Here is a 22,144-nt window from a genome sequence, read left to right on the forward strand (position 1 = left end):
GTATACCATGCAAGTATTCACAATGTTCGACTTTTAACAACACATTTAATAATGATATCGCTGACGCGTTTCGACCTTGTCGTGGTGGGACCTGCACGTTTATTTTATCAAGGTCTTCCTCAGGGCTGTGATTACACTGTCTGTAGGACAATCTTCCAATCCGCCTAGATGTAATCGCTGGGTACTTTGTCTTTTCTCACCCTTGGTGTCTTTTAGCTGTTTATCTCGAGGGGATCTTATGGTAGAATCTTGTTGTTGTTTGGCGTCATTTTCCTTTTTTCTGAGGCTTTCTGATTTCTTTTGCACCACTTGCTCTAGACGCGGTCGTCTTATTACTCCAGCATCTCTTCTCCAGCTTCCGTGTTTGGGCGTCTTGGGCTACAGCCCTGAGGAAGACCTTGATAAAATAAACGTGCAGGTCCCACCATGACAAGGTCGAAACGCGTCGGCGATATAATTATTAAATGTGTTGTTAAAAGTCGAACATTGTGAATACTTGCATGGTATACAAAAGAGTTATATGTTGTGCCAAAAATGTAAAAAGATAAAGTGAAAGATATATTACTTTGAGCATATGAAATAGAACCAATACCAACTACTGTGGTTAAGATCAAGAAAAAGTTATATCTTGACATTTGAAAAACAGTAGGACACCATACAAAGTAATGAGTGATGTGTTGTAAATATAAATATATATCACAACAATATGAAAGTTTACGTATAGGAATGTACAGTAAAAATATTGTAAATATTGTAAATGAATTATGTGTAAAGTAAAGAAGACGATTGGAAATGTGATATAAAAAAACAGTAAAGAAAAGTGAAATAATTTAACGAATACAGAGTCAATAAAAGGGACTACTGTTAAAAAGGATTTTTGTGATCAATGGTGTCAGGGGCAATTGTGCTAGGTGATAAAGAGGACCGGTTTCTGGCATTTCAGCCTTCTTCAGCCCGGCTTGCTTGAATCCAGTGGCAAAGTGAGCAAGGGACTCACGTCTGAACATGCCCTGCCAACTTATGGCGAACAAAAAAAACCAAAGGAAATGATGGACGGAGCGTTGACAATATAAGCACTCACCCCCAGTAAACTGATCTGGGTTTAATCCATCACCATTCTTTAGCCCACTCTGCCACCCCAGTTCAGACATGGCCATATACAAACCAGTCTGAACCTGTGCCTCATGGGAACAGTCCAGCCCGAACTGCCAAGCCATGCCTTCCCTGGACCGGAAACAAGCTACCGAGGACCGGTTTCTGGCATTTCAGCCTTCTTCAGCCCGGCTTGCTTGAATCCAGTGGCAAAGTGAGCAAGGGACTCACGTCTGAGCATACCCTGCCAACTTATGGCGAACAAAGAAAAACCAAAGGAAATGATGGATGGAGCGTTGACAATACAAGCACTCACCCCCAGTGAACTGATCTGGGTTTAATCCATCACCGTTCTTTAGCCCACTCTGCCACCCCAGTTCAGACATGGCAATATGCAAATCAGTCTGACCCTGTGCCTCATGGGAACAGTCCAGCCCGAACTGCCAAGCCATGCCGTCCCTGGACCGGAAACAAGCTACAGAGGACTGGCTTCTGGCATTCCAGCCGTCTTCAGCCCGGCTTGCTTGAATCCAGTGGCAAAGTGAGCAAGGGACTCATGTCTGCAGCCTATTGATCCACCTGTGCCGGAAGTCCCAGCCCATTGAGCCTAATTGATGGGCCCACTTGCGTGAAATTTCTGCCCCCCTTGGTCCATTTCAGATCTGACCCCACTCCACCCTCTCTTCCCTTGACCTCCCCAAACACACCCCTGTAATAATCCAGGGAACAGATTAAAATTTAAAGTAGATTTATTCAGCAGCACAGCATCATGTAGACAGCTTCAAGTCCAAGTACAACTGACATTAAGATGCAGAATGCATCACTGGGAAAGTTCTGAGAACCAGAACACCATGAAGAAAGGCTCATGCCATTAAAGGGGAAGTAATAGAAAGAAAGATATACAGTGCAGGATGTAACACATCTCCCCCCTAAAAGAAAACAAGGAATAAAACATATGTACAGAATTATAAAGATAACAAAAGCAAATTATTATACATAGTCCCGTAAAGACATGGGTTTCTTACGAATGCGGGAATCCTCCTTGATCCTAGAGTTATTAAAAACATTTTTGATCTGAATAGGTCTGCCATACTTGCTCATGCCCTTGCTAACAAAAGAAGGTTTCATAATCTTGACCCAATAACCAACAGCTAAACCATTCTCTCTTGCTTTCCACCTCTTGTTATACCATTCAGCCGATTTCTTTTGTTCACAAGAAACTCTGTCCGCAAGACTCTTAACATCAACAGTATCTTCACCAAAACCCTTACACTTCTCCTTGAACCACCAAGGACAGATAACAGATGCTGGATCTCTTCCCTTAAGTAATTTGAATGGACTAACTTCAGTAGTGGTGTGGGGAGTTATACGGTAGTTCCAAAGTTTCTCTCTGAGAGCATTCAACCAGTTACCCTTTTCCTTGATGGAGTCAACAACAACATTTTTTAACACACGATTGAAACGCTCAACCTGACCATTCTCGTGCGGTTCATAGAAGAAGTTCTGACATGTTTGATATTACAGGACTGTACAAATGACTGCATCTCTGACGAAACCAGTTGAACTCCGTTGTTTGACACCAAAACAGAAGGACAACCCTCTCTAGAAAACACTTCCTCAAAAAACATAACAATGACCTCAGAAGTAACCTTGGATGCAAACTTTACCTCTGGCCATTTGGAATGGTTATCAATAATCACTAAAGCAAAACGAGAAGACTCAGGTAAAATGTTGAACGGGCCAGAAATGTCAAAGGCAATTTTTTCCCACGGAAATTCAGGCCACACTACTGATTTAAGAGGAGGAACAAAGACTTTCAACATTTTATCTTTGTCACAACACTCACTGCATTCTCTGACCACACGATCCACGAACCTGTCCAAACCCGGCCACCAAAAGTTCAATCTAATAAGCCGCTTCATAGCAGAAATTCCCGGATGGGTCTTGTGTGCTAACTTGAGTATCAGGTCCTGAACTCCAACAGGTGGGACACACTTGTCATCTTTAAAAACTAAGTTCCCTTCACAAAACAACTCATCAGCAACATTAAAAAATGGCACAATATCCTCTCTGACATTGGCTTTGTTGAGCCAACCTTCCAACAAATATTTCCTTAAAGTATTCAGCCTATCATCCTTCTCTTGACACTTGAGCCAAAATTGTTCAGTAATATCTTGATACTGAGTACCAACAAAATCCTGCAATCCAGAGACAAAATCAACATCCTTACACCCAGAGATACCATCAATTACACTAAGACATGGAAGGCGTGATAGACAATCAGCTGTGACGTTTTTCTTTCCTGGTATATATTCTACTGTGAAACTATATTCCTGTAGTCTTGATGTTAACCGTGCAATTCTCGCTGTCGAGTTCCATCCTCCTCCCACTGAAAGAATGTGAACAAGGGGCTTGTGATCAGTTCTTAATACGAACTTGCTTCCCCAAATGTAGATCCTATAGTGTTCGATTGCCCACACACATGACAGCAGCTCCCGCTCGATAACTGCATACCTGCGTTCTGTTTCACTCAAGGTCCTAGATGAGAAAGCAACATTCCACTCTGACACACCATCTGTTTGAGACAACACACACCCCAAACCATATAAACTCGCATCTGTAGTGATAATACACTCTTTGCCCATCCTAAAAGGTCCTAAAGTTGGTGAATTTACAATATCTTTTTCAATCTCAGTAAAAGCCTTTTCTTGCTCTGTGGTCCAAACAAACTCATTCTTCTGCCTCAACAGCTTCCTTAAAGGCTCCATTTTAGTGGCAAAGTTAGCAACAAATTTGCTGTAGTACTCGCACATTCCCGAAAAGGACAAAAGTTGTTCCTTATTATTAGGAGTCGGGGCATTGAGAATTGCCTCAACATTAGATTTCTTTGGAATCAAACCTTCCCCTGAAAGAGTATGCCCCAAATACTCTACCGACTTTTTAAACAGATTGCATTTATGTGCTTTAAGGGTAAGACCATGGCTTTGCAATCTGGAACATACCTCATCTAGATGTACAGAATGTTCAACAACATTTTTGGAAAAAATCAGAATGTCATCTTGAAAACATTTAACGAAAGAATCAAGATCCCTGAATATCTGAAACATTACACGCTGGAATACAGAAGCGGCTGAAGCCAATCCAAATGGCATTCTCCTGTATTGGAAGAGACCCATGGGAGTAATAAAGGCAGTGAATTTCTTAGATTCTTCCGTCAACTCTATTTGGTGGTACGCTGACCTAAGATCTAAAGTAGAATAGATATGCGCTCCATCGAATAAAGAAACAAGTTCATTAATATTTGGGAGCGGATGACAATCTATGACAATATTCGAATTAGGAGCCCTCAAATCAATACAGACTCTCAACTTTTGATCCGGTTTACGTACAAGAACTATGGGCGAAACCCATTCTGAAGACTCTATGGGTTCGATGATGTCATCTTTTAATAGGTCATCCAGCATATCTTTTAACTCAGACCTGACATTGAGAGGTACACCTCTTAATTTCTGCTTAACCGGAATAGCTCCATCTTTTAGCACTATTTTGTGTGCAAACCCTTTCAACTTTCCCAGTTGATCACAAAATACTTTGTTAAATTTACTGCTCCACAATGAAGTAACTTCCTCTCCCCCATCATTAATGGTGTTAATCATCTCTTGGTCGCTACAAAGCTCAATAGGATCCTTGGCTCGTGGATTCAACTTGATGCCAAGTTCCCACTGATCTTGCCACCCTAGAACATTCACACCCTTGATAGCAATGTATAGTTTGATGTGAGCTAATCTACCCCTGAAAGTTAGAGGAACACACAAAAATCCTTCAATGGAAATATTGCCTCCATTAAAACTTTCTGCTAGAATATCAGATGGTTGTAACTTAGACAAATCACACACATTCTGTAACTTTTCATCAAATATTGTTTTGTAATAATGGTCCATGGGGATCCAGAATCCACCATCAATTCGACCTCAATTCCCAAAATGTTAAACATGCACTTAGGTGATTTCTTACTAATTGAAACAACAGTACCACTTTGAATGATAGAGACAACATAGCCTCTATTGAGTTCTTGTGTAGAGGTTTCAGTATCATTAACAGAAGAAACCTTTGCAGGAGTAGGAAAATTGGAAATAGGACGTGGATGCCCCACTCGCCCTTGAGTATTGAAACGTTTTTCTCTACATACATTCCCAAAGTGTCCCATTTTGCCACATATATTACAGGTTCTATTAAGAGCCGGACAACCTTGGAAAGAAGCAATGTGTGATCTGTTTCCACATCTGAAACAAGCAACTGAATTGCTGTTGAAATTAGGTTTCCTGAAATTACTATTAGACACATTCTTAGTACTAGATTGTGTAGCAATAAAATTTCTTCCTTCATTTTTGGGCTTAACAAGGCATACTTCTTCCTCAACGTTACTTTTACTAGTATTGATACTTTGTTTCTCTACAATATTCATCCATTTTTCAGACATTTCTGTAGACTTAGCAATAGCTAAACTCTCCTCTAGGGTAGGATCACCTAAACACCATAATTTATCTTGGACTTTTTTGTTTTTGACGTGAACAATAATCTGGTCACGTATCATTTCATCAGCCATTGTACCAAAATTACAGCGTAAAGTTAACGCTCTCAAAGCAGTAAGAAAATCATCAAACGATTCATCCTGTTTCTGTGCCCTGGTATAACATTTGAAACGATTAAGGGCAATATTAGCAGTAGGTTTGAACCTTTTTTCCAATCTGGCAAGTGCTTCAGAGTAAACATTAAGATTATCACCACTTCCGGAGGGTAGCACAGTAATAGGCAAAGTTCTAAAAATGTCTTGCCCTTCTGAGCCCAAACAATGTAACAAAATACTTTTTTTTCTCTCTGCCCCCATTCGCTCTCCATCAATAGCCTTCATATAATTGAAGAACTCTTCTTTCCATCTTGCCCAAGGCAAAGGAGGATCACCCTTAACTTGTAGAAATTTTGCAGGAGGATCAAATTGCATATTAAATAACTCAATGACAGTAAAAGTAAGTAATAATAACAGTTAAAATCATGAAATGCACTGAAATATTATATGTAAAATAGTATCATGAGTACATTGTACTATATCATAGAAGACACACTGTAAAATAAAAAGAAAGCGTAAGAAAATACAGAGTTAATAGACGTTGATTCAATTGGTTGTTGAAGGAAACGCTGTAAAAACCACAAAGCAGTAATTGTCAGGCAGAAGTATGTTCCTTCGTTCACAATCGGCAAATCAGAATATGCAGCAGTGAATGCCAGCAAAGCGTAGCTTATTTGTTTAAAATCGGAAGGTCAGAAGATGCAGCAGTGATTGCCAGCAAAGCGTGGTTATTTATTTTAAATTGGAAGGTCGGAACGCTTGGAATTAGCGCACGCGTTGCTAGGAGACGAAATGCCAAAGAAGACAAAATGGCGGCACGCTGCACGCAGTGCGTGAGACGCTACTCACGCTGCGTGTATAGTGAAGAACGCGTTGAGAAGATGACGTGTAGAAATAGACACGCGTTGTTAGGAGATGACGCGTTGACAACAAAGCTCGGTTGCTAGGCGTTGACTTCTTGCAGCTTGTTCCAAAAGAAAGCGCTGACGTGTTGACGCTCGTGTTTGACGCTCCGTTAGTTGAGCTCAGCATCTACGTATCTGGGCAACAAGAAGAATGTTAGCATCTGAAAGGGAATTCCACAGCTCCGCGTAATGGTATCCAGGCAGCAAGCCTAACGCGCTGAGCCAGTGGAAAACTTGAAAGATGCAGAAGTCCAAAAACAAGGAAAATTGCAGTAAAAAACACGGGGAAAAGTTCTCAAGAAGTAAGAAAAAAATAGGGAAATAAATCCAAAGGGCACAGATCCAAAATTCCACTTTTCTTCAACGGAAGAAAGGAAAAGGCAGCATAAAAGTCTGAAGGACTGGGTTCTTTTGGACCCAGCGGTGCCAGGGCACAACACCTGAAACCTTCGTGGGTAACCTGCTCCGGCGTACAAGTCACAGAGACACGGGACACTTCCTTCGGCGTCAAAGATTCAAGGTTTATTTGCTGCAGGGAACACAGAAGTCACAGGAAGTACATCAAGTGTAGTTCGGGGAGACTGCTTCAAATTGGTTCTGTGGATCGCTCCTGTTATACAGTTTTTACCCATAGGATAACATTGAACACAAAAGTTTACAACCCGGTTCCCACAATTAGCCCCCAGAGGGGTCGCTTTGGTCACTTGGAAATACACAAGATCCGGAACATAAGTGCGGAAACATTTGGCGGTTCCCAACTGTAAAAACCCATCTTCCCATCATTAGCAAATTCCAATCAGCAGTAAAGTAGATCGAAATAGGAACGAGGACAGGTGCAGAGGAAGACGGAGACAGTGGGGAGATCGGAAAGGGTGTAAAAGGGGAGGTATCGGGAAACACGAGATACAGGCATCAAAGGGACGTGCCTAATGAGATGCACGGCTGAGACAATAAGCCCGTACGGCAAGATGAGCCTCGAGCGGCGCCATCTGCCTTACAGCAGCAACCCCCTCGTCATAAAGACACCTACAAAGAACATGTGTCTTCCGCAAATATCTTGGGAGTCCCAGGGTCGCGAAGCGGACAGCGTCCGTTCGCTGGCTACTTGAGGGCAAGAGACAAAATGGATGCCGTATCTAAAATGGAACCCGTGGGTACAGATGAAAAACCCACATAACAAACGAACGGTTTAAGTTAGCACAGCGAAACTGCGCACACTTACTAAACTCGTCATTTGCGGTTCATAGATACCAGACTCGACCATATTCGTGCGAGTCGAAAACACCACTTACAATTGTCACGGAACCTCAGACGCTCCTTTTGCCCTCATGTAGGCAAGCACTAGTCGGAATCATACTCGATATTCATCAGACCATCGAGATGTTGTTGTAGCATAACTCTGTCCAACCGAGTCCCCTTGGTAACAGATGGTTGTCTCATACACGTTGTAGCACAGAGGCCACATAAGGCAGGACCACACTGCACACAAAGGCAACACGTGAACAGGAACACTACCACAACTCCGATGATCATCAGAATCTTCCAACCCCAAGTCGACATCAGGCCCCAAAACCATCCAAGTAGCGTCCAATCCCCTACATCCACGTGTATGGATTTGGAGATTTTGTGCAACCTCGAAATGGCTTGATATACGGTAGGAGCATTATCTGGAATGAAAATGCAGCAGCTCGAATGGATCACCTTACATACCCCACCGCGATCTGCCAAGATGACATCTAAAACCATACGGTTTTGTAACGTCATAAGTCTCTCTGCCTGAAGTTCTGTGGTGATATTACCAAGGGCACTGGCAGTAATATTAGCTGTCGATTCTACCACTCGAGTCAACTGTCTCAGGTTCCTACTATTAACCATAGGCCCCCAAAACGGGAGGAAACCCTTGAAAAAGTCTCCTGCCTCTTGACCGGCAGTGTCTTCTTCGCTAATTACGCCTCGTACAACTCTAGTCTTATGATAATCGGCATCTACAGTGAACGTCGGAGGCAACAAATTCGCAATGAAACATGAGCCCATGAAGTCTGCGGGCAACCATGTGTATGCACGATCATAACAGATAAAGTAGGTACCCTCGGCAGCCGGAAACACAGGGGACGAAAACATTGGCAGAATGTAACTTTCAGTGCAAGCACTTGCTCCAAGTCGGGCTTGCGGACTTCGACCACGACCCATAAGACACAAATTACCAGTGTGGGGTACGACCCATATTGGAGGCGAGCTTTTAAGCTGCTTTTCACTAGTGAACATACTATATTCCCCTCTACTTAGGACCTTATAGGCTTGTACCTCTTCTTCAGGGATAAGAAAAGGGTCATGGATCTCATCTTCCATATCCTCTATTGCCATCGATAGCAGCTTCTGATACGAGGTAGGACCAGAGTGGGGGGAACGTTGTTCTTGAATGGGGTGGAAACCCAGTGTGCTTCGAAACATTGTTTGGAATGCTCGAGCTGACCCTTGGGAACTATACGGTAACACCAGATACGGAATTCCCTTACCCGTAGTATGTGGCATCAACCCACACACCCAACAATTAGTAGTGTTAACCACTAACTGATGCTGATGGAGGAGCTGAATAAAGGAATTGTTGCGGAATTCTACACGTCTAGCCTGCTCGTGTTCCGGTAACATGTGAAAGGAATGGGAAGAAGCAGTAGTGGTAAGATTAGGGTAAGGAGTAGGAGTAGGGGTAGCAGGTAAGAAGTAGGACATAGTGTAATACACCCCACCCGCCAATAATGCAGAAGCAGTCAAAAACAATACAAACAATTGGAATATAAAACATTTGGTACGACTGAGTTGCTGCAGCTTGAATCGGTACGCCTGAGCTCCTTCCAAATCATTCAGCTTCGAAAATGCCATTCCCTATGACCGTCCGCAACGTTTCTTGACGCACTTCGTTCTGTGCAGCAATAGTCAATCCCCAGGAGTTCCTAGGAACCGACGGCCTTTAACCTAGCGTCAAGACCTACTGTCCAGAAGGAAGTACGCGCGCGGCCCTACGGCCTTCAATACACAATATGTATATATATAAGCACAATGTCTCTCAGCTGTGGAAGGAAAAAGATACAAGGAAGAAGCTTGATATATGTACAAAGAATTTCAATGATACGAATGTTCAAAACTGATCACGGGAAATCGGGGATAATGCAGTTGTCAATTTCAGCAAAGCAAGAAAATTTTATTTGTCCTTGGTGCGAGATCGCAAAGAATATCGATGTTTCCCGGGACGTGTCTGCTCGTCGAACAAAGGATCCGTTGAAGAGACAGCGTCCTGCTGATCAGTTGGTTGATCTGGTCTTGAGTCTTTTGCTGACAAGTGTTCAACAGTGGCTTTCTGCTGCGCTGAGGGTTCTCCAACAAGCTGTGCGTCGCTAAAAGGTACAAACGCCGACAATGTTTCTGTTTCTGTTGACGCAATGCCTTTCCTTACCCACGGGTCTGCCGGCAAAGGAATAGGGACTCGCTTACAATGGGTAGCATGTACCCAATTTTTCCGCCCCTCAAGACGAACGGCAGTCCTCGTGGCCAGGAGCACCTGGTAAGGTCCGGTAAATCGGGGGTCCAGATTGTTCTTGCGTGAAAAGTTGCGAGTAACCACCCAGTCTCCGGGCTGGAGCTGGTGGCCTGGACCCTCCGTCTGCGTCGGCAATGCGTCGTAAACCTGTTGGTGAATTAACCTCAGTTTAGCAGTCAAGTCATGTAAATAGTCAATCAACATCGGATACTCAAGATCAGAGAATATTCCTGGCCTAGGAACCCCCCACACATTCGCAGGACGGCCGAACACTATCTCATAGGGGCTAAGCCCTATTCGGGAGTGTACAGTCGCCCTAGTTGACAGTAATGCTAGAGGCAAAGCGTCAGGCCACGAAAGTCCAGTCGTAGCCTGAATCTTCGCTAGTTTTAGTTTAAGGGTGCCATTGTACCCCTCAACCAATCCAGCTGACTGAGGATGATTGGCACTGTGGAACTTTTGATTAATTCCAAGGCCCTTACACACACTCTTCATCACACTTCCAACAAACTCACTTCCGTTATCTGACCACACGACTCTAGGCATTCCATACCGAGGAAAGTATTCCTTCAGTAGGATTTTCGCAGTAGACAAAGCAGTATTGTCTTTGAGGGGATAGGCCTCGATCCATCGGGAGAATGCGCAAACCACAACCAAAACGTATTTCAGGTTATTGCATCGCTCCATATGGATGAAGTCCAATTGAATCACCTCAAAGGGATACGAAGGAGGAGCAAAACTGCCAGGGGGAGTTGGGGTTCCTTTGCCAGGATTGTACATTATACACACCATACAATTCTTCACCAGACGTTCAGCACATTTCGTAATTCCATCATTCTTCCACACAGCAGCCAGCAACTTGCAAATACCTTTCGCGCTAATATGTGCTAACCCATGTGCCATTGTCACAACGGCCAGCACATACGCATCAGGCAACATCCATCTTTTCTGATCCGACAAATCAATCCAACAACCATTCGCATCCAACTTTCCCGTACTCTCTTTCCACTTCATCTTTTCAGTGTCGGTGGCCTCATTCTGAATTGCTTTCACACTCTCTATGGTATCTTCACACATACTTGATTCTGCAGGCCACCTAACCGAACTCGTCACATACATTCGAGTGCTAAGGTTCCGGGCAGTCTCCTTAGCAATCTCATCTGCAAACGCATTACCACGACCAACATCATCTATCACTTTACGATGCGCACTACACTTAACAATCGCAACTTGTGTAGGCAAAGTCAATGCATCCAAAAGATCGTTCACAAGCTGGCCATGCTGTATCTTCGTACCATGCGACGTCAAGAAACCACGCTCTCGCCACAATCGTCCAAAACTATGCGCTACACCGAAAGCGTACTGGCTATCGGTGTACACATTCACACGTTTCCCTTTTGCTAACACACATGCTCTAGTGAGAGCGATCAGCTCTGCAGCTTGGGCAGAATTCTGATTCAATCTTGCAGTCTCAACAACAGTATTCAATGTGACAACAGCATAAGCGGTAGTCACATCGCCATTCGGCAACTTAAAACATGACCCATCCACCTACAGAATGCCATCCGGATCTTCCAATGGAGTGTTTTTAAGGTCCACCCGACCTTTCGTTTCCTCTTCTGTCCGCAAGTAACAGTCATGTTCTGCTACTTCATCTGACTCTGCACTAATCGGTAACAAAGTTGCCGGATTTAGGACATTACAACGTTTTATCTGAATGTGGCTTGCCAAGAGCGTCAATTCGTACCCAGACAACCTCGCACTCGTCAAGTGCTGAGTTTTCGTTCTATTTAAGAGAGTATCGACTGCATGCGGAACCATTACCGTAAGCATATTATCCATGACCAATCCTGCTGATTGTCGGATGGAGACCGCAGCTGCCGCAGTTGCTCTCAAACAACTCGGCAATGCTCTAGCTACTGGGTCTAAGGTCGAGGAAAAATATGCACATGGACGTTGCTTACCACCAAAAGGTTGCGTTAGAACACTCAAAGCACAACCTTCCCTCTCGTGAACATATAACGTGAACGGCTTGCTGTAATCAGGGGTACCTAACACAGGAGCCGAACACAACGAATCACGCAGTTCAGAAAAACTTTGCTGACATTCTTCCGTCCATGGTAAAGGAGTTGAAACATCCTTGCACGTAAGAGCCACCAATGGTTTCGCTAGCAATGAAAAATTAGGAATCCATTGCCTGCAGTACGACGTGATACCTAGAAAGGCACGCACATCTCTTTGGGTTTGTGGCACAGCCATTCGCGCAATCGCTGCAATTCTCTCTGGGGTCAATCTCCTTCCCTCCTTTGACAATAAGTGACCTAGATAGGTTACTTCTTGACAACAATATTGGAGTTTAGAAGGTGACACCTTGTGATTTAACTCACAGAGATGTTGCAGCAACGACACCGTAGCAATTTTGCAAATGTCCTGAGTATCAGCAGCCACCAATAAGTCATCGACGTATTGGATTAAAGCCGCACCAACCGGCAACCGAAACGCATCCAGTTGACCCTTCAAAGCTTGACTGTAAATTGATGGACTTTCACAGTAGCCCTGAGGAGCGCGTTTGAACCGGAAGCTACGTCCACCAAGAGAGAAACCGAAAAGGTCCCTGCTCTCTTCGGCAATCGGGATGCTGAAAAATGCGTTTTTCAAATCAATCACCGAAAACCATGAAGCAGTAGCTGGAATCAGAGTCAGTAGCGCCGTGATGTCAGGCACAACAGGGAATTGAGGAACCACAATTTTATTTACTTCCCGTAAATCGATAACAAAACGATAAACAGGCGGTTTGGTAGGATCAGTACGTTTAAGAATGGGCAGTACAGGGCTATTGCACACGTTTCCCCGAGTCTCTTCAATAACATCTTTCTCGATCAAGTCATAGATGATCGCTAACAAAGCTCGTTCACCATCAAGGGAGATACGATATTGGGGAATACGTGGCAACCGCACATTCGATTTCAACTGAACAACATAAGGGGAGATATCAAGTAGGCCCACATCATTTGGACCCGTCGCCCACAAGGACGCAGGAAGAGAACTCAATTCCGGTGGAAGCCTATCGAGAGACAAATACATGGGAGAGACTACCCTCTCTCCTAACGTAAGCTTTACACCCGCAGGAGAACAGTACAAAGTTGCATACAAACGTTTAAGCAAATCCAGACCCAAAAGATTTTCACCACAACCAGTGGTCAAAATCAACGGAGCTTCTAGCTCACGTGGCCCAATTTGAAGGGGCAAAGGGCGAGAAACTGGATTGCTAACGGGGGCGCCAGAGAATCCAACGGATACATTTGTTAAGCCAGACAAAAGTGCGCCAGGGAGTTTCGAATGCATGATAGAACTTTTCGCTGCACCAGTGTCCAACAGAAAAGGCTCAACGACGCCCGATGTAGCAACTGCGACGTAAGGCCCTCTCTGATCAACCGGAACTGATACCACTCCCTCTCCTTGTCTTTGGCTGTCCTAGTAATTACTGTCGTCAGTCCCCTGATCGACGTAATAATCGTCTACATTGTACTGCGCAGATCGTCCTTGCGATGATCCACGTTGATCGAAACAGTTATTAGAATTTGATGAATTGTCAGAGCGATCATTCTGAGCACCACGACCTCTACCACGTGATGCGTGCTGCGAACCACCACGGCCTCCTTTGGACGAATTACCACTATTACGTTCATTTAAGGCAGGGCAATTGAATTTAATGTGTCCCTCCTGTCTACAATAAGCACATTGATTGTACCCTAACGAGGATCTTTGGAAAGAGGAATCATTACGCGGCTGCGATCGATTCGATTGCGACTGCGATCTATTCTGTTGGGGCGCATTCTGATTAGAACGTGGCGGATACGCTTGTTGCAACAACACTTTAGTTTTTAGCTCTTTCGTCTTTTTATCAGCACGGTCATTCTCCTCTTTCTCTCTATTCTCATAATATTGTGCCGTAGCCAATATCTGAGCTGAGGTAGAAACGGCCCACGCACTCTCTGAATTCTTTAATTTATTGCTTAGATCAGGCAATAAGTTCGACACAAATTTATCCACAAACAACCTCTGCCCACCCTCAGTACCCATATCCTGTCCACTATGATCTATGAATGCTTCCTCAAACCTCGTAAAGAAGTCGGAAACACTCTCATCTTTCTTTTGTTTACAAGCTGACAACTTGTCCCAATTGACCCTCATAGCTGGCATAAGAGTCTTCATTAACGTTATTATCCGCTGAGGAAGAGCAGTAATCAATTGATCGGGTTTAGTAGCAGCCACTTGTCCAGCGTCTGCCGCTGTAATGGCAGCCCAATCACCACCTAATTCATTTGCGTGATCTTGGTGACGAATCTTAGCCCATACCGGTTGCGGTACGACGTTGCCAAACAACATGTCGATATCGGCAAGATTCATTACCGTGGCATCTACGAGCTGCGATAATTCCTTATAATACCCTGTAGGATTTTTACGAGGATCGGGCAAAGATTGCTTCACCTGAAGCACTTCCGATCGTTTCCATGGGAGGTGTATCCACACTCTCTCAAAATGTGCCACTATCGGATGAGGTTGAGCATTAGGATCAGCTGGTATCCAAACCGGCGGAACTTCACGCATAGGATATTGGCCAGACTCGTCTTGTTTTTCAATATCCTCAACGAACAATGCATGAGGAATAGGAGCGGGACGAAGAGAAAGCAACCGCTCAATAGCACGTCGGACATTAGTATCGACTATCAGTCCAGTTGCGAACTGAAGCCGAAGGTCAGACAGGGCGGTCAGCACCTCGTCAGGCGCATCGGCCGCTATCTGATCATGTAGGAACTTGCACATTTCGTCAAACACATATCTCTGAGTTGGTATGTTGAATTGACTAAACGTTTCGAGGACAACACGGGGTGGATTTCTCTGAGGATTTACCATCCAACCCATCGCCATATTATATAGCGCAACACGTTCTCTGTTACCAGGAAGCTGACTACGTCTCTGAGGACCATCAGATCCAGCAGACCCAAAAACAGGTCCGAGCGACTGAAAGAAGTTTGTCGCAAGGGGAGAATTACGATTACGAGTAGAGGGAGAAGAGTAAGACACAGGACTAACAAGAGAAGGAGTAGAAACAGTAGCAGCAACAGGGGTTAACAACACGGGAGCAGTAACAGGAACAATAGCGGGAACAGGAGTATGTGGAAGCGGAGGAGCAGTAGGAATAGAAACAGACAAAGGAGCAGAAACAGTCGGAAGAACGGGTGCAGGTTGAGGAACAGGCGGAGGAACAATAGGTGGAAGAACAGGTACGGCAGGGACCACAGGAGCTGCGGTACCCTGTACGTACGGAGGTGGCGACTTCATAAGATAGGACATTAAAGGATCCTCAACTGCCTCTTCCTTCTTATCCGACTCCGTAGGCAAAGCAGGATAACATTTATCTATGGTCATACGCTGTAGTCTCTCAAACACTTCCTTATCCTTATCCTCCTTATCACGCTGAAACTGCTCAGCTTTCTTCACTATAGTAGCAACATTATCTCGCTGACTACGTTTATTTTGTCTGATCTCTTTCTGTCGGGCTTCTTTACGCCACAACCGAAAGGCATCAAACATGGCCGGCCTTGATTTACGTTCGAACAACTTTATTTCCAGATTATCTAAGATCGACGCCTCGAAGCTACCGTGAGGTGGCCAACGAAGGTCGCCGTCTTTCTTTGTATATTTAATCCAATAATCATTAAAAGCAATCGGGCCTAGCCCATGTTTGCTATATAAGTCATAAGTAGGAGTTCCAACCGGAGGTATCGGACACGAGTCCTCCAGCAGGGAATCCGCACCACAAGGTCTGAAACAACTGAACAAAGTACTGCGACCAGGCATCTTGCACACTAGCCGAGTTTCACAAACTTCAAGGGTTACGGGATTTACCAAGTCCCAGCAAAGAACAAAACCCTCGGTTTTTGGCGGCTGCAGTCGTCAAACAATACAACAACAAAGTACGCTAGCAAAGTGTCACCGACAAAAACACTCACACAACGTGTACAACAAAGACACTTGCTAAAGTGTCAACAACCAAGAACTCTGGGAGCGACCCACAAATACTTAACTCAAAGATCGATGGCGTCACCAGGAAGGCCCGTCAATCGTCTCGCTATACCAAGGTCTACGCCAGGCGCCAAAACAGGTCTACAGTCAGGGCAGCAGTCCGTCGCAGCCGTCCGGAGGCGGGAATCTTCGCGGGAAAAGTCTTCGGGCCACTTATTTCGACAACAGGATCGATGAAGCGGAGTGCACCTTCCCTCGGAGATTTCACACGAAGTTCCTCACGATCGTCGGGCTTGGGCCGGTACCACTGATGCAGCCCCACGTTGGGCGCCAACTGAAGGACTGGGTTCTTTTGGACCCAGCGGTGCCAGGGCACAACACCTGAAACCTTCGTGGGTAACCTGCTCCGGCGTACAAGTCACAGAGACACGGGACACTTCCTTCGGCGTCAAAGATTCAAGGTTTATTTGCTGCAGGGAACACAGAAGTCACAGGAAGTACATCAAGTGTAGTTCGGGGAGACTGCTTCAAATTGGTTCTGTGGATCGCTCCTTTTATACAGTTTTTACCCATAGGATAACATTGAACACAAAAGTTTACAACCCGGTTCCCACAATTAGCCCCCAGAGGGGTCGCTTTGGTCACTTGGAAATACACAAGATCCGGAACATAAGTGCGGAAACATTTGGCGGTTCCCAACTGTAAAAACCCATCTTCCCATCATTAGCAAATTCCAATCAGCAGTAAAGTAGATCGAAATAGGAACGAGGACAGGTGCAGAGGAAGACGGAGACAGTGGGGAGATCGGAAAGGGTGTAAAAGGGGAGGTATCGGGAAACACGAGATACAGGCATCAAAGGGACGTGCCTAATGAGATGCACGGCTGAGACAATAAGCCCGTACGGCAAGATGAGCCTCGAGCGGCGCCATCTGCCTTACAGCAGCAACCCCCTCGTCATAAAGACACCTACAAAGAACATGTGTCTTCCGCAAATATCTTGGGAGTCCCAGGGTCGCGAAGCGGACAGCGTCCGTTCGCTGGCTACTTGAGGGCAAGAGACAAAATGGATGCCGTATCTAAAATGGAACCCGTGGGTACAGATGAAAAACCCACATAACAAACGAACGGTTTAAGTTAGCACAGCGAAACTGCGCACACTTACTAAACTCGTCATTTGCGGTTCATAGATACCAGACTCGACCATATTCGTGCGAGTCGAAAACACCACTTACAATTGTCACGGAACCTCAAGTCTTAAAGTAGTTTCAGAAGAGATAAAATAGGGTTCACTCCGCTCCTGTGCTGTAGATGGCTGGAGTCCTCGTCGCCAAAAATTGTAATAATCCAGGGAACAGATTAAAATTTAAAGTAGATTTATTCAGCAGCACAGCATCATGTAGACAGCTTCAAGTCCAAGTACAACTGACATTAAGATGCAGAATGCATCACTAGGAAAGTTCTGAGAACCAGAACACCATGAAGAAAGGCTCATGCCATTAAATGGGAAGTAATAGAAAGAAAGATATACAGTGCAGGATGTAACAAACCCCCTTTTTCATTTGGGGTTTTTGTAATTGACTTGATGAAGAAACACAGCACGAAGATAGAATAGGGTTAGTAGGGATGGACAAGGATCAAGAATAGGGTGCGGTTCCCTGTCTAAGGTACCTATGACAGATTAGACAGGGAACAGGACAAAAAGGACCGTGGTCCGAGAGCAAGAACGACCTCGCCCTGCAACGTGGAATCTGGATCAGAGCTGGACGCCTAGCTCCACTGCCGGTGCTCAACAGCGCCAACAAAAGAAGAAAACAATGGGAGCCTACCAGTGATGGCTCACTGTAAAAGACACTGGACTGAAGAGAACAATGGGAGCCTACCAGTGATGGCTCGCTGTAAAAGACACTGGAAAGAAGAGAACAATGGGAGCCTACCAGTGATGGCTCGCTGTCAAAGACACTGGAAAGAAGAGAACAATGGGAGCCTACCAGTGATGGCTCGCTGTAAAAGACACTGGAAAGAAGAGAACAATGGGAGCCTACCAGTGATGGCTCGCTGTAAAATACACTGGAAAGAAGAGAACAATGGGAGCCTACCAGTGATGGCTCGCTGTAAAAGACATTGGAAAGAAGAGAACAGTGGGAGCCTACCAGTGATGGCTCGCTGTAAAAGACACTGGAAAGAAGAGAACAATGGGAGCCTACCAGTGATGACTCGCTGTCAAAGACACTGGAAAGAAGAGAACAATGGGAGTCTACCAGTGATGGCTCGCTGTAAAAGACACTGGAAAGAAGAGAACAATGGGAGCCTACCAGTGATGGCTCGCTGTCAAAGACACTGTAAAGAAGAGAACAATGGGAGCCTACCATTGATGGCTCACTGTAAAAGACACTGGAAAGAAGAGAACAATGGGAGCCTACCAGTGATGGCTCGCTGTAAAAGACACTGGAAAGAAGAGAACAATAGGAGCCTACCAGCGGTGGCTCGCTGTCAAAGACACTGGAAAGAAGAGAACAATGGGAGCCTACCACCGATGGCTCGCTGTAAAAGACACTGGAAAGAAGAGAACAAAGGGAGCCTACCAGTGATGGCTCGCTGTAAAAGACACTGGAAAGAAGAGAACAATGGGAGCCTGCCAGTGGTGGCTCGCTGTCAAAGACACTGGAAAGAAGAGAACAATGGGAGCCTACCAGCGGTGGCTCGCTGTAAAAGACACTGGAAAGAAGAGAACAATGGGAGCCTACCAGTGATGGCTCGCTGTAAAAGACACTGGAAAGAAGAGAACAATGGGAGCCTACCAGTGATGGCTCGCTGTAAAAGACACTGGAAAGAAGAGCCTTTGAACATTATCACTCCCTGACCATCATTTATATTAGGTTGAATTTCTCTCCCAATCACCTCGTATAGATTATGCCCCAATTGGACAAGAAAAAGATTTTCTTTTGAAACCTTACATCGGTCGCTTTCACTGTGTATGAATAAGTAACGAAGAAATATGGAAGAAAGAGTAAACTGTGTATAATGATAATTGTAGAACACCAGTTGTCCTCATGAACATGCTTATTAGTTTAGATCCTCATGGAGTCTAGACCTCAAATAATGCACTTAATGGTCCTTATCCTATCAGAACAAATTGTATGATAACATTTTTGTATTAGAACGAAATTACTGCATCTTCTAAGACTTATGCTCATCTCCAGGTCTAAAGGTATGGTACGACAAATGTCATTTTGTATGCACTGTCTCCCCGTTTTTTACATTGACTACATAGGTTATTGACGATACTGTTTGTACTGATAGCAGAATTGTTTTTATCTGCCAATAAAACAAATAGGCCACCAAAGACCGCAATAGACAGCCCAACTGCATACTTAGCTTTTGTGTATAATAATGTCAACCTGTACATCATCACAACATATATGAACAGAAATGAACTAACTTAGTATAAAAACTGGGGACTGTGGAAATCGATAAACCTTAAGTATACATAAGCAGCGTTCATTTATGTTCGCCACAGTCACTGTTGAGAGCAGAGTGAAGATCGTGAAACATTGTCTGCATCATCTTGCGTAACAAGGGCCTCTACGTGCGCTTAAGCAACAACCATTTTACATATCACAGCCATTTTCATTCCCTGCTAGTCACCCATGATTCACCCTGACCTCGCAATCATCCCCAGCAACCTGACTAAGCCTGAACACACGTACTAGGGTCGTACAAACCTTGTCAGCCTGACAATGCCTCGGAGTCACTTCCCGCGCCAAACCCACTTGTCCTTTCATCCTCCATGCACAGGCAATCCCCCTTTTATAACCTCCTTCCCTGCACCTGGCCACTCAGTCCGGTCCCAGGCACTAACCGAGCCCTGTGGACATTGTTTATTGCCTACACACGGCAGGGCTTGTTTCACCAACAAAGGGGCCTGACTTAATCAATAACCCAAAACCCTTAGATCTGACCGATCCCACGTGTTTTAAGATACTGTCGGAATGTCCAGCTGCGAGATAGCGATCATCTGTTACATCTAAGTGGGGGGACATTTGTTGCTGGATTTGTGTGGGAACTAGCTTGAGGCGGGCCCTCCAAGGATGTTTGACCATGCAATAAACTGACGAAAGAAATGTATAAAAGGCCATGCCACAGAGATGCAGTTAGAGCACCTCCTGACGATAGCCCCGGTGTCTGATGTGATGGGGTCTCCTCCTGGAGTAATAAACCTGTTCTTCGCTTTTCCACTTGCCAGTGTCTGCCTCCCTATTTTGATAGCTAATATTAAGGTAAATTAGAGGTGGTTTGCACCAAGCGGCATCAAAAGTCTTGGAAGTCACAGCTGCTTTTTACACAACCACTCACACACACAGTCACACATCCATACAAACACTCTGCCACTCAGCCCCCTCCAGGGCCGATTTTGGCCCTAGGGGACCCCATCCTCCAGGGCCCAGCCTTAACTGAATGGGGATGGAGGCCACGTGGGCCCCTCCCCAGGTCAATTTCGGCATTCCCATCCAACCGAGCCCAGGCATAAATATATACATTTTTAATGGGGGCGGGGGTCTTTATGGCCCCCCTCCCTGGGCCAATTTAGGCCCCGGGGACCCCATTCCCCAGCCATAAACAAATGGGGAAGGTGGGCTGCAGGACCCTTTCCCCGGACCAATTATTGGCACGATCTCCCCATCCCCCTGGGCCTGGCCATTTCACCTGGGTGCCCTGGGCACACAGTGTGCCTAATGGGGATCGCGAGAGGTACCTCAAGGCCCCCGCGTTCCAGGCTGGCTCGTGGCTTCCTGTTGTATGAACAAGCGCTGGAGCCCCCACTTTTTTGCCACATTTGCTATAAATTCGCAACACATTTAAAAAAAATGCTTTTTTACCCTGCAGGGTCCCTCTGGGACCCCAAGACCAAGGCTTGGAGGTCAGGGTATCCCTACCCAGCCCCCTTTTCTTTTTCTTTTTTTTACTTTTTTGGGGGGACACTCGGCAGAAGCAGAGTCCCAAGATGGCTGTTAACACTTCCTGGTTGAAGTGTTGGCAGCCCCAATCAGTTATGCCGTTCTCTGCACAAGCTCTTTATTATTCGTGAATTAGCCAGCAATCGGAGATATCTAAATTTGGTTTCCTTAAATTTCTCAACAACAACTGAATGGATTTACAACAAATAATAGCAGTTCGAGCTGCGGCCCTGTCTAAAGAGTTCAGGGGAATTAGCCTGGAAAAGGCACCTTTGTTTACACCCTTATTTCTCAGCCCCTACTTGACCGATCTCCCTGAAACGTTCCATGCACAACAAGACTCACAGTGACCCTTTGTTTGAAAGTCTTGTGACGAGTCGTCAAACAGCGCCAAAGATACAGGCAACTTTAGTGAATCACATGTACCCAGTAGTCCAGTGCAGACGCGTTTCGGGCCTCGAGCTCTTTGTCAGAGGCATCCTGCATGAAAACTGCAACATTACCACAGGATATATCCCCTCTTTTATGTCAATCATATCATATGTATATATATAGTCACTCAATGATCGATATGTAACAATGCAGGCTTGTTAGTGAGGCCAGTGGCGATGAGGAAGGCTGAAGATGGTCCTAGTGGGGCGTTCCCTAGACTTCTAGATCGAAGTAGATTGATCTAGAGTTCCTCATGTACCGGCATGTATCCAAATTCATGCTTAAACTGAGACCAGCCTCCTCGTTACATATTTCTCAAGCTGGAATCATCAAGATGTGTTGAAAATCAAAAGTGGTACTCTTATCCAAAATGTTGTTTGTTTTACGGTAACAGTTGCAGCACCTTTTGGCCTACCATCCGAACATTATTGTAGACAATATTGAGGCTCACTGCAAGATGTTAAAAAAGAGGAAATACATATTTGAACCTATAGGGCTCCATCTGAGATCAGGAATGAACCTGCACCATGCAGCAGCATGTTACTGGCAGTTATGAACTACATGAAG

This window comes from Lissotriton vulgaris, chromosome 10, assembly GCF_964263255.1.
Source record: "Lissotriton vulgaris chromosome 10, aLisVul1.2, whole genome shotgun sequence".
In the NCBI taxonomy this organism is placed as follows: Eukaryota; Metazoa; Chordata; class Amphibia; order Caudata; family Salamandridae; genus Lissotriton; species Lissotriton vulgaris.